This window comes from Macaca mulatta, chromosome 2, assembly GCF_049350105.2.
Source record: "Macaca mulatta isolate MMU2019108-1 chromosome 2, T2T-MMU8v2.0, whole genome shotgun sequence".
In the NCBI taxonomy this organism is placed as follows: Eukaryota; Metazoa; Chordata; class Mammalia; order Primates; family Cercopithecidae; genus Macaca; species Macaca mulatta.
Window position 1 is genome coordinate 149,114,643 of NC_133407.1, and position 12,299 is coordinate 149,126,941.

Below are 12,299 nucleotides of genomic sequence, written 5' to 3' on the forward strand. Positions count from 1 at the left end.
AACCCCTGACCTAAGGTGATCCACCTACCTAGGCTTCCCAAAGTACTGGGATTACATGTGTGAGCTACCTTGCCTGACCTCTTCTGGTTTTCTTGATGTCTGAAGCTATTCTGGTTCCTTGGTGTATGATTGTTTTTGTCTGTACAAATATATATATATATATATTTTTTTTTTTTTTTTTTTTTTTTGCTGTGAGACAGAGTCTTGCTCTGTCGGCCAGGCTGGAGTCCAGGGGCACGATCTCAGCTCACTGCAATCTTCGCCTCCTAGGTTCAAGTGATTCTCCTGCCTTAGCCTCCTGAGTAGCTGGGATTACAGGCGTGTGCGACCACACCCGGCTAATTTTTGTATTTTTAGTAGAGATGGGGTTTCACCATGTTGGTGAGGCTGGTCTTGAACTCCTGACCTTGTGATCTGCCTGCCTCGGCCTCCCAAAGTGCTGGGATTACAGGTGTGAGCCACCATGGGTTTTTCAGGACTGGTCCTCTAATTTTATTGCCTTTCTCCTTGTTTCTAGCCAATTTCTTGCTTTACTTTGTAGGAGATTTCCTTTTCTTTATCTTCCAACCCAGCTGTTTTATTTAGTTTTACTTTCTGCTGTCATGCTTTTATTATCCAAGAAGATGATTATTATCATCTTCTGTTACCTCTTTTAGGAATTCATGGTAGTTTTTTGGCTTGGTTTTAGTTTTCTTTAAGTTGGTTCTTTCTGTTTCTTTTGATTTCTTCTGTGTTAGAGGCTGTCTTCACATGTCTGGTAATCTTTGATTGTCTGTGATCAAGAATGGGAAGATTTAAAAGCTATTTGGAAGCTCTGAGCGCAAAGACTTTGAGCTTTGCTTTGGGATGATCTGGAGAGCATAACCCTCCTCCCTTCGCCATGTCACTGCTTTTAGGAAAAGTGCTGGAATTACAGGCATGAGCCCCATGCCCAGCCTAAATTAAAAGTTTTGGCCAGGCGCGGTGGCTCATGCCTGTAATCCAAGCACTTTGGGAGGCCGAGGCAGGTGGATCACCTGAAGTCAGGAGATCGAGACCAGCCTGACCAACATGGTGAAATCCCGTCTCTACTAAAAATACAAAAATTAGCCAGGCATAGTGGTCCATGCCTGTAATTCCAGCTGCTCAGGAGGCTGAAACAGGAGAATCGCTTGAACCCAGGAGGAGGAGGTGGCAGTGAGCTAAGATCACACCACTGCATTCCAGCCTGGGCCACAGAGTGAGACTCTGTCTCAAAAAGACAAAAAAGAAAAAAAGAATTAGCAGCAATGAAAAAACAAACAGAAACAAAACAAAACAAAACAAAACCACACACGGGAAAAAAAAGAAAAAGAGCAAAAAAAAAAAATCAACATAAACGTTAGAAGATACGTTAGTTAGAAGAAACGTTAGTTTCATCTGCAACTTCACCCTCACTTTGAGAGATGTGGTACCTCCAATTCCTGAGTCTTTCTGGGGTCCTGTAATCTGGTTCTGGGTTTTTTTCTCACTGAAGGCTTAGGTTTTGGCCATCTGATCTCCTTGGCTGATAATCATGAGACGGGCGGATCATGAAGTCAAGAGATCGAGACTATTCTGGCTAACACGGTGAAACACCGTCTCTACTAAAAATACAACAAAATTAGCCGGGCATGGTAGCGGGTGCCTGTAGTCCCAGCTACTCCGGAGGCTGAGGAAGGAGAATGGCGTGAACCAGAGAGGCGGAGCTTGCGGTGAGCCGACATCACGCCACTGCACTCCAGCCTGGGTGACAGAGCAAGACTCTGTCTCAAAAAAAAAAAGAAAAAAGTTTTTGTCACCCAGGTTGGAGTGCAGTGGCATGATCATAGCTCATTGCACCTTTGTTTTTCTGTGGTCCCCTTGGTTTAACTTTTCCAAGCGTCAACTTTTGTCTTTTGCTGGGTGGGGAAAGGGCAGGCCATCTGCACAGGGTGGGAGCAGGGGTCTGGAGATCTTGACAGACTTCAACTAATCTCCTATTTTCATCTGCAACTTCACCCTCACTTTGAGAGACGTGGTACCTCCAATTCCTGAGTCTTTCTGGGGTCTTGTAGTCTGGTTCTGGGTTTTTTCTCACTGAAGGCTTAGGTTTTGGCCATCTGATCGCCTTGGCTGATAATCATTAACCCATCTGTTTTCTATGCTCTGTTTTCTGTGAATAATATCCTATTCTCATTTAATTTGCTTTGCTGTTCATTTTGTGTGCTTTCTCCTTGTAGGTTTATATCTTTTCAAATATATTTCGTGTAACTTTAGAAGGGTTTTTGGGTGGGTAGGACAAAAACTATATGTGCTATTATATATAATTGGAAATTCCCACATAAAGTCGGTTTGTAAGGTATTTTCCTCCCAAATATGTAATGGATGTGTTTTCTGTCTAATGTAGATTATCTTACTTGGTTGCCTCAAATTCCATTGTGTGGATGAATTTTCTAAAGTTATACCCAAACTTCTATTTATGAGACTGGATGACATTTAGGTTTTCTCTTACGTATCTATTTGGAGATAGCACAGTGTGGTAAGTGAGCATGTGAGTGTTGGGATCAGACCATTTGGGTTTAAATCTCGGCCCTGCCACTCAAATTAGGATCTTGAGAAAGTCTGCCTCTTGGAGCCCCAGTTTCTTCCTGTGTGTAAAATGGGCTAGCTTTTCAAATGTTACCACTTGTAAAAAGCTAATACAGGGTCAGATGCATTCTGGGTTTACAGCCTCTGTTGCAGCTATTCAACTATGAGTGAAAATGGCCATAGACAACATATAAGTGAACGGGTCGGACTGTATTCCAATAAAACTTTATTTACACAAGCAGGCAGTGTATTGATTGGGTACCTGTGGGCTACAGCATGCGGAACCCTGAATTAATACATGATTCCTCTTTGCTTAGTGCCCAGTAATAGGTGCTCAATACATGTAACTTTAAATTTTACCATACAGGCTTAAACCTAAGGCAGTCTTTTTTTTTTTTTTTTTTTTGAGGCAGAGTCTTGCTCTATCACCCAGGTTGGAGTATAGTGGCTCACTGCAACTTCTGCCTGCCAGGTTCAAGTGATTCTCACGTCTCAGCCTCCTGAACAGCTGGGATTACAGACGTGTACAACCACATTTGGCTAGTTTTTTGTATTTTTAGTAGAGCTGGGGTTTTGCCATGTTGCCCAGGCTGGTCTAGAACTCCTCAGCTCAAGTGATCTGCCTGCTTTGGCCTCCCAAAGTGCTGGGATTACAGGTGTGAGCCACCGTGCCCAGCCAAGGCAGTCTTGAATGTAGACAGTCTCCTATTTACCCCCGACAAAAGAAAATCTGAAAACATTTTCTTGACCAACTTGACTCTAGAAACCTTTCAAGGATTTAGATGACATAATTATTATGTCTGTTTATGGTATATGTTTCTAGTTACATGTGCATTTTTGAAACTGCTTTTTTCCTTACTTTGCCATTTTCCTATCCACTCAGTGATTGTTTTCCTGTTTGTTTCATGATTGTTTTGGTTCATTTGAAGAGGATCCAAATGAGAACTGTATGTGGCAATTTTTAAATGTGTCAAGTCTCTTTGTCTCTATAGATTCTTCTTTCTCCACCTCCAAGATGTTGTAATTTATTTGTTGTAAAAAATGGGGTCATATATCTCGTTTTTGCTGATGAGAATATAGCACTTTTTGAATCTGTGTATTGTTCTTGGAAATTTTGTTCCAAGTTGCAGATAGTCATCATACCACATTGAGGCAGTCTGTTTCCATTTTTCCTCGAGGTGTGTTTTTGGGATTGCCATAATGTGACCACCTCCAGTTATTTTGCAGAGATGTTAATGATGTGTTACTGTATATGATAAACACTTTGACTTTCAGGCGCACGTATACAAAAGTAGACTTGTTTTTTTTTTTTATTTTTATTTTTTTTTGAGACCGAGTCTGGCTCTGTGGCCCAGGCTGGAGTGCAGTGGCGCGATCTCAGCTCACTGCAAGCTCCAGCTCCCGGGTTCATGCCATTCTCCTGCCTCAGCCTCCCGAGTAGCTGGGACTACAGGCGCCTACCACCACGCCCGGCTAATTTTTTGTATTTTTAGTAGAGATGGGGTTTCACCTTGTTAGCCAGGATGGTCTCGATCTCCTGACCTCATGATCCGCCCGTCTCGGCCTCCCAAAGTGCTGGGATTACAGGCTTGAGCCACCGCGCCCGGCCTATCAAAAGTAGACTTGTAATTCCAGTATGTCTCACTAGAAAATTCAGCAGGAGGAGTGAGGTTCCAAGATGGCTGAATAGGAACAGTAGGGGCCGACTGACACCTCATGCGGCCGGGTGCCCCTCTCAGATGAAGCTTCCAGAGGAACGATCAGGCAGCAACATTTGCTGTTCTGCAATATTTGCTGTTCTGCAGCCTCTGCTGGTGAGACCCAGGCAAACAGGGTCTGGAGTGGACCTCCAGCAAACTCCAACAGACCTGCAGCTGAGGGTCCTGACTGTTAGAAGGAAAACTAACAGAAAGGACGTCCACACCAAAACCCTATCTGTATGTCACCATCATCAAAGACCAAAGGTAGACAAAACCACAAAGATGGGGAGAAACCAGAGCAGAAAAGCTGAAAATTCTAAAAATCAGAGTGCCTCTTCTCCTCCAAAGGAATGCAGCTCCTCGCCAGCAACAGAACAAAGCTGGACAGAGAATGACTTTTTGAGAGAAGAAGGCTTCGGACGATCAAACTTCTCCAAGCTAAAGGAGGATGTTCGAACGCATTGCAAAGAAGCTAAAAACCTTGAAAAAAGATTAGACGAATGACTAACTAGAATAACCAGTGTAGAGAAGTCCTTAAATGACTTGATGGAGCTGAAAACCATAACACGAGAACTATGTGATGCGTGCACAAGCTTTAGTAGCCGATTCGAGCAACTGGAAGAAAGGGTATCAGTGATTGAAGATCAAATGAATGAAATGAAGTGAGAAGAGAAGTTTAGAGAAAAAAGAGTAAAAAGAAATGAACAGAGCCTCCAAGAAATATGAGACTATGTGAAAATACCAAATCTACGTCTGATTGGTGTACCTGAAAGTGATGGGGAGAATGGAACCAAGTTAGAAAACACCGTTCAGGATATCCAGGAAAACTTCCCCAACCTAGCAAGGCAGGCCAACATTCAAATTCAGGAAATACAGAGAACACCACAAAGATACTCCTTGAGAAGAGCAACTCCAAGACACGTAATTGTCAGATTCACCAAAGTTGAAATGAAAGAAAAAATGTTAAGGGCAGCCAGAGAGAAAGGTCGGATTATCCACAAAGGGAAGCCCATCAGACTAACAGCAGATCTCTCGGCAGAAACTCTACAAGCCAGAAGAGAGTGGGGGCCAATATTCAACATTCTTAAAGAAAAGAATTTTCAACCCAGAATATCATATTCAGCCAAACTAAGCTTCATAAGTGAAGGAGAAATAAAATCCTTTACAGACAAGCAAATGCTGAGAGATTTTGTCACCACCAGGCCTGCCTTACAAGAGCTCCTGAAGGAAGCACTAAACACGGAAAGGAACAACCAGTACCAGCCACTGCGAAAACATGCCAAAATGTAAAGACCATCCATGCTAGGAAGAAACTGCATCAATTAATGAGCAAAATAACCAGCTAACATCATAATGACAGGATCACATTCACATATAACAATATTAACCTTAAATGTAAATGGGCTAAATGCTCCAATTAAAAGACACAGACTGGCAAATTGGATAAAGAGTCAAGACCCATCAGTGTGCTGTATTCAGGAGACCCATCTCACATGCAGAGACATACATAGGCTCAAAATAAAGGGATGGAGGAAGATCTATCAAGCAAATGGAAAACAAACAAACAAAAAAAGCAGGGGTTGCAATCCTAGTCTCTGATAAAACAGACTTTAAACCAACAAAGATCAAAAGAAGACAAGGCCATTACATAATGGTAAAGGGATCAATTCAACAAGTACAGCTAACTATTCTAAATATATATACACCCAATACAGGAACACCCAGATTCATAAAGCAAGTCCTTAGAGACCTACAAAGAGACTTAGACTCCCACACGACAATAATGGGAGACTTTAACACCCCACTGTCAACATTAGACAGATCAATGAGATAGAAAGCTAACAAGGATATCCAGGAATTGAACACAGCTCTGCACTAAGCAGACCTAATAGACATCTACGGAACTCTGCACCCCAAATCAACAGAATATACATTCTTTTCAGTACCACATCGCACTTACTCCAAAATTGACCACATAGTTGGAAGTAAAACACTCTTCAGCAAATGTAAAAGAACAGAAATTATAACAAACTGTCTCTCAGACCACAGTGCAATCAAACTAGAACTCAGGATTAAGAAACTCACTCAAAGCCTTTCAACTACATGGAAACTGAACAAACCTGCTCCTGAATGACTACCGGGTGCATAACGAAATGAAGGCAGAAATAAAGATGTTCTTTGAAACCAATGAGAACAAAGACACAACAAACCAGAATCTCTGGGACACATTTAAAGCAGTGTGTAGAGGGAAATTTATAGCACTAAATGCCCACAAGAGAAAGCAGGAAAGATCTAAAATTGACACCCTAACATCACAATTAAAAGAACTAGAGAAGCAAGAGCAAACACATTCAAAAACTAGCAGAAGGCAAGAAATAACTAAGATCAGAGCAGAACTGAAGGAGTTGGAGACACAAAAAACCCTTCAAAAAATCAACGAATCCAGGAGCTGGTTTTTTGAAACGATCAACAAAATTGGGCCGGGCGCGGTGGCTCAAGCCTGTAATCCCAGCACTCTGGGAGGCCGAGACGGGCGGATCACGAGGTCAGGAGATCGAGACCATCCTGGTTAACATGGTGAAACCCCGTCTCTACTAAAAAAAAAAAATACAAAAAACTAGCCGGGCGAGGTGGCGGATGCCTGTAGTCCCAGCTACTCGGGAGGCTGAGGCAGGAGAATGGCGTGAACCCGGGAGGCGGAGCTTGCAGTGAGCTGAGATCCGGCCACTGCACTCCAGCCTGGGTGACAGCGCGAGACTCCGTCTCAAAAAAAAAAAAAAAAAAAAAAAAAACAAAATTGATAGACCGCTGGCAAGACTAATAAAGAATAAAAGAGAGAAGAATCAGATAGACGCAATAAAAAATGATAAAGAGTTTATCACCACTGTTCCCACAGATACTGACTACCATCAGAGAATACTATCAACACCTCTATGCAAATAAACTAGAAAATCTAGAAGAAATGGATAAATTCCTGGACACATACACCCTCCCAAGACTAAACCAGGAAGAAGTTGAATCCCTGAATAGACCAATAACAGGCTCTGAAATTGAGGCAATAATTAATAGCCTACCAACCAAAAAAAGTCCAGGACCAGATGGATTCACAACCGAGTTCTACTGTAGGTACAAGGAGGAGCTGGTACCATTCCTTCTGAAACTATTCTAATCGATAGAAAAAGAGGCAATCCTCCTTAACTCATTTTATGAGGCCAGCATCATCCTGATACCAAAACCTGGCAGAGACACAACAAAAAGAATTTTAGACCCATATCCCTGATGAACAGCGATGCAAAAATCCTCAATAAAATACTGGCAAACCAAATCCAGCAGCACATCAAAAAGCTTATCCACCATGATCAAGTGGACTTCATCCCTGGGATGCAAGGCTGGTTCAACATGTGCAAATCAATAAACGTAATCCATCATAAAAACAGAACCAAAGACAAAAACTGCATGATTATCTCAATAGATACAGAAAAGGCCTTTGACAAAATTCAGCAGCCCTTCATGCTAAAAACTCTCAATGAATTAGGTATTGATGGGACGTATCTCAAAATAATAAGAGCTATTTATGACAAACCCACAGCCAATATCATACTGAATGGGCAAAAACTGGAAGCATTCCCTTTGAAAACTGGCACAAGACAGGGATGCCCTCTCTCACCACTCCTATTCAACATAGTGTTGGAAGTTCTGGTCAAGGCAATCAGGCAGGAGAAAGAAACAAAGGGCCGGGCGCGGTGGCTCAAGCCTGTAATCCCAGCACTTTGGGAGGCCGAGGTGGGCGGATCATGACGTCAGGAGATCGAGACCATCCTGGCTAACCCGGTGAAACCCCGTCTCTACTAAAAAAAAATACAAAAAAACTAGCTGGGCGAGGTGGCGGGCGCCTGTAGTCCCAGCTGCTCGGGAGGCTGAGGCAGGAGAATGGCGTGAACCTGGGAGGCGGAGCTTGCAGTTAGCTGAGATCCGGCCACTGCACTCCAGCCTGGGCGACAGAGTGAGACTCCGTCTCAAAAAAAAAAAAAAAAAAAGGCCGGGCGCGGTGGCTCAAGCCTGTAATCCCAGTACTTTGGGAGGCCGAGGCGGGTGGATCACGAAGTCAGGAGATCGAGACCATCCTGGCTAACATGGTGAAACCCCGTCTCTACTAAAAATACAAAAAACTAGCCGGGCGTGGTGGCGGGCGCCTGTAGTCCCAGCTACTCGGAGGCTGAGGCAGGAGAATGGCGTAAACCCGGGAGGCGGAGCTTGCAGTGAGCCGAGATTGTGCCACTGCACTCCAGCCTGGGTGACACAGTGAGACTCCGTCTCAAAAAAACAAAAACAAAAACAAAAAAAAACAAAAAAAAAAAAACAAAGGGTATTCAATTAGGAAAAGAGGAAGTCAAATTGTCCCTGTTTGCAGATGACACGATTGTATACTTAGAAAACCCCATCGTCTCAGCCCAAAATCTCCTTAAGCTGATAAGCAACTTCAGCAAAGTCTTAGGATACAAAATCAATGTACAAAAATCACAAGCATTCCTATACATCAATAACAGAAAAACAGAGAGCCAAATCATGAGTGAACTCCCATTCACAATTGCTTCAAGGAGAATAAAATATCTAGGAACCCAACTTACAAGGGATGTGAAGGAACTCTTCAAGGAGAACTACAAACCACTGCTCAATGAAATAAAATAGGACACAAACAGATGGAAGAACATTCTATGCCCATGGATAGGAAGAATCAGTATCATGAAAATGGCCATACTGCCCAAGGTAACTTATAGATTCAGTGCCATCCCCATCAAGCTACCAATGACTTTCTTCACAGAATTGGAAATAACTACTTTAAAGTTCATATGGAGCCAAAAAAGAGCCCCCATTGCCAAGACAATCCTAAGCCAAAAGAACACAGCTGGAGGCATCACGCTACCTGACTTCAAACTATACTACAAGGCTACAGTAACCAAAACAGCATGGTACGGGTGACAAAACAGAGATATAGACCAATGGAACAGAACAGAGCCCTCAGAAATAATACCACATATCTATAACCATCTGATCTTTGACAAACCTGACAACAATCAGAAATGGGGAAAGGATCCCCTATTTAATAAATGGTGCTGGGAAAACTGGCTAGCCTATGTAGAAAGCTGAAACTGGATCCCTTCCTTATACCTTATACAAAAATTAATTCAAGTTCGATTAAAGACTTAAATGTTAGACCTAAAACCATAAAAACCCTAGAAGAAAACCTAGGCAATACCATTCAGGACATAGGCATGGGCAAGTACTTCATGTCTAAAACACCAAAAGCAATGGCAGCAAAAGCCAAAACTGACAAATGGGATCTAATTAAACTAATGAGGTTCTGCACATCAAAGGAAACTACCATCACAGTGAACAGGCAGCCTACAGAATGGGAGGAAATTTTTGCAATCTCCCCATCTGACAAAGGGCTAATATCCGGAATCTACAAAGAACTTAAACAAATTATAAGAAAAAACCCCATCAAAAAGTGGGTGAAGGATATGAACAGACACTTCTCAAAAGAAGATATTTATGCAGCCAACAGACACATGAAAAATGCTCATCATCACTGGCCATCGGAGAAATGCAAATCAAAACCACAATAAGATACCATCTCACACCAGTTAGAATGGCGATCATTAAAAAGTCAGGAACCAACAGGTTTTGGAGAGGATGTGGAGAAATAGGAACACTTTTACACTGTTGGTGGGACTGTAAACTAGTTCAACCATTGTAGAAGATAGCGTGGCGATTCCTTAAGGATCTAGAACTAGAAATACCATTTGACCCAGCCATCCCATTACTGGTATATACCCAAAGGATTATAAATCTTGCTGCTATAAAGACACATACACATGTATGTTTATTGCGGTACTATTCACAACAGCAAAGACTTGGAACCAACCCAGATGTCCATCCGTGATAGACTGGATTAAGAAAATGTGGCATATATACACCATGGAATATTGTGCAGCCATGAAAAAGAATGAGTTCATGTCCTTTGTAGGGACATGGATGAAGCTGGAAACCATCATTCTGAGCAAACTGTCGCAAGGACAGAAAACCAAACACCGCATGTTCTTACTCATAGGTGAGAATTGAACAATGAGAACACTTGGACACAGGAAGGGGAACATCACACAATGGAGCCTGTCGTGGGGTAGGGGGAGGGAGGGAGGGATAGCATTAGGAGATATACCTAATGTAAATGACGAGTTAATGGGTGCTGCACAGCAACATGGCACATGTATACATATGTAAGAAACCTGCACGTTGTGCACATGTACCCTAGAACTTAAGGTATAATAATAAATTAAAAAAAAAAATTCAGCAGGAAAAAAAATCACAAAAACCTTGTCAAGCTTAGGCAAGACTGCAATTTTTTATTGTCTGAGTTGACAGAAATTTTCTGCTATAAGCAAGATAGTTTTTGAAGGGTTGTTCTCCCTTATAGATAAGTTTTTAAAGATTTTAGGAGAAATTGCAAACATTCAAAGTAAACAGAATAGTGTATTGAATCACCAGGTACCTATCATCCAGGTTCAAGAGTTCAGATTAAATTTAAAATGTGCTACATTTAAGTTAGCTTACATTTTAGAAAAGATTCGTGTTTGGATGTTTCTGCTATTCAAGCAGTAGCTGCAAGAAGTCTAAGGCAGGAAAGTGTAAAATGGGAAATGGGTAATTCATTTAAGTGTTGGTTACTAATACTTGTTTCCTGTTAGAGTGTAGATAGGGGTATGAAATATTAGTACAGGTAACATAAACAGTTTTTCCCATTTTAATCAGGTAATTAGCTAGAATGCTCTTTCGCTGTGAATGTTTATTATGTGAATTACATATACTTATAAAAATATTAAGAGAACTTTGTAAGGCCTCTTGCTCAAGCCTTCTGGCATTGGCAGGTGTAGATGGCTGCTTTAAGAAATGATGGCACTTAAGTTTTGTTTCCAGTGTGAATTGATATTGATGTGCATACTTTATTTCTGGAACCTGGTCTGCATCACAATTCCAGGGAGAATTAAATGCAGATTCCTTGGCCCCACCCTGGACCTATTGAATCACAATATCTCAGGGTGGAATGGGCTTTAAAAATCTGTTTTTAAAATGCTTCCCAGGTGATGGAGATGTGAAGCTAAGTTCAGGCACCATTTTTTCTACACATTAATTCAGCAAATATTCATGAGCACTTATTTTCTGCCAGGCACTGTTCTAGGTGTTTGCGAGATATCAGTGGAAAAAAAAAAATTCCTGACCTCGTGGAGCTTACCTTCTCTGGTTATTTCAGTTACGATTACTAGCTAGTAGCTTAAAATAGCTTTTCTTTTGCTCTCAGTACTGGGTCAGGAATTTGGAAAGGCCTAGACTGGGCAAGTCTTTCTTGGGGAGTCCCATGTAGTTTCTTTCGGATACTGGCCAGGGCTGTCGTCATCTGAGAGTGTGACTGGGCTGGACATCCGAGATGCTCACTTACATGGTGCACAGATGCTGGCTGTCAGCCAGGAAGTCAGCCAGGCTGTAAACTGGCACACCTACATGTGGCCTCTCTAGCAGGATGCCATTTGGGTGGCCGGACTTCTTACATGGTGCTTGGTTTGCTCCAGAGTGAGCAAGTGAAGTGAACCAGATGGAAGCTACAAGGCCCTTCTGACCTGGCCTAGGAAGTTACACAGCTTCACTTCTGTTGCATTCTGTTGGCTATAAGTAAGTCTCTAGGTAGGTCCACATTAAGGAGAGGGGTCATAGACCCCACTCTCGATAGGGAGAAGGGTTAAATAATTTGGGGACACATTTAAAAACTGTCAGAATGGCCAGGTGTGGTGGCTTATGCCTGTAATTTCAGCACTTTGGGAGGCCAAGGCAGGAGGATTGCTTGAGTGCAGGAGTTTGAGACTAGCCTGGGCAATATAGGGAGACCCCCTACCTACAAGAAATTAGCCAGGTGTGGTGGTACGCGCCTGTAGTCCCAGCTACTTGGGTGGCTGAGGCAAGAGGATTACTTGAGCCCAG

At 42.3% G+C, this 12,299-nt stretch overlaps 1 protein-coding gene across 3 annotated transcripts in view; it reads left to right on the plus strand.

The window, feature by feature from the left end:
- The window catches only part of TATDN2 (TatD DNase domain containing 2), a 42,436-nt gene that overhangs the window by 18,206 nt on the left and 11,931 nt on the right, over positions 1–12,299 (plus strand). The gene's annotated exons all lie outside the window — the stretch shown is intronic.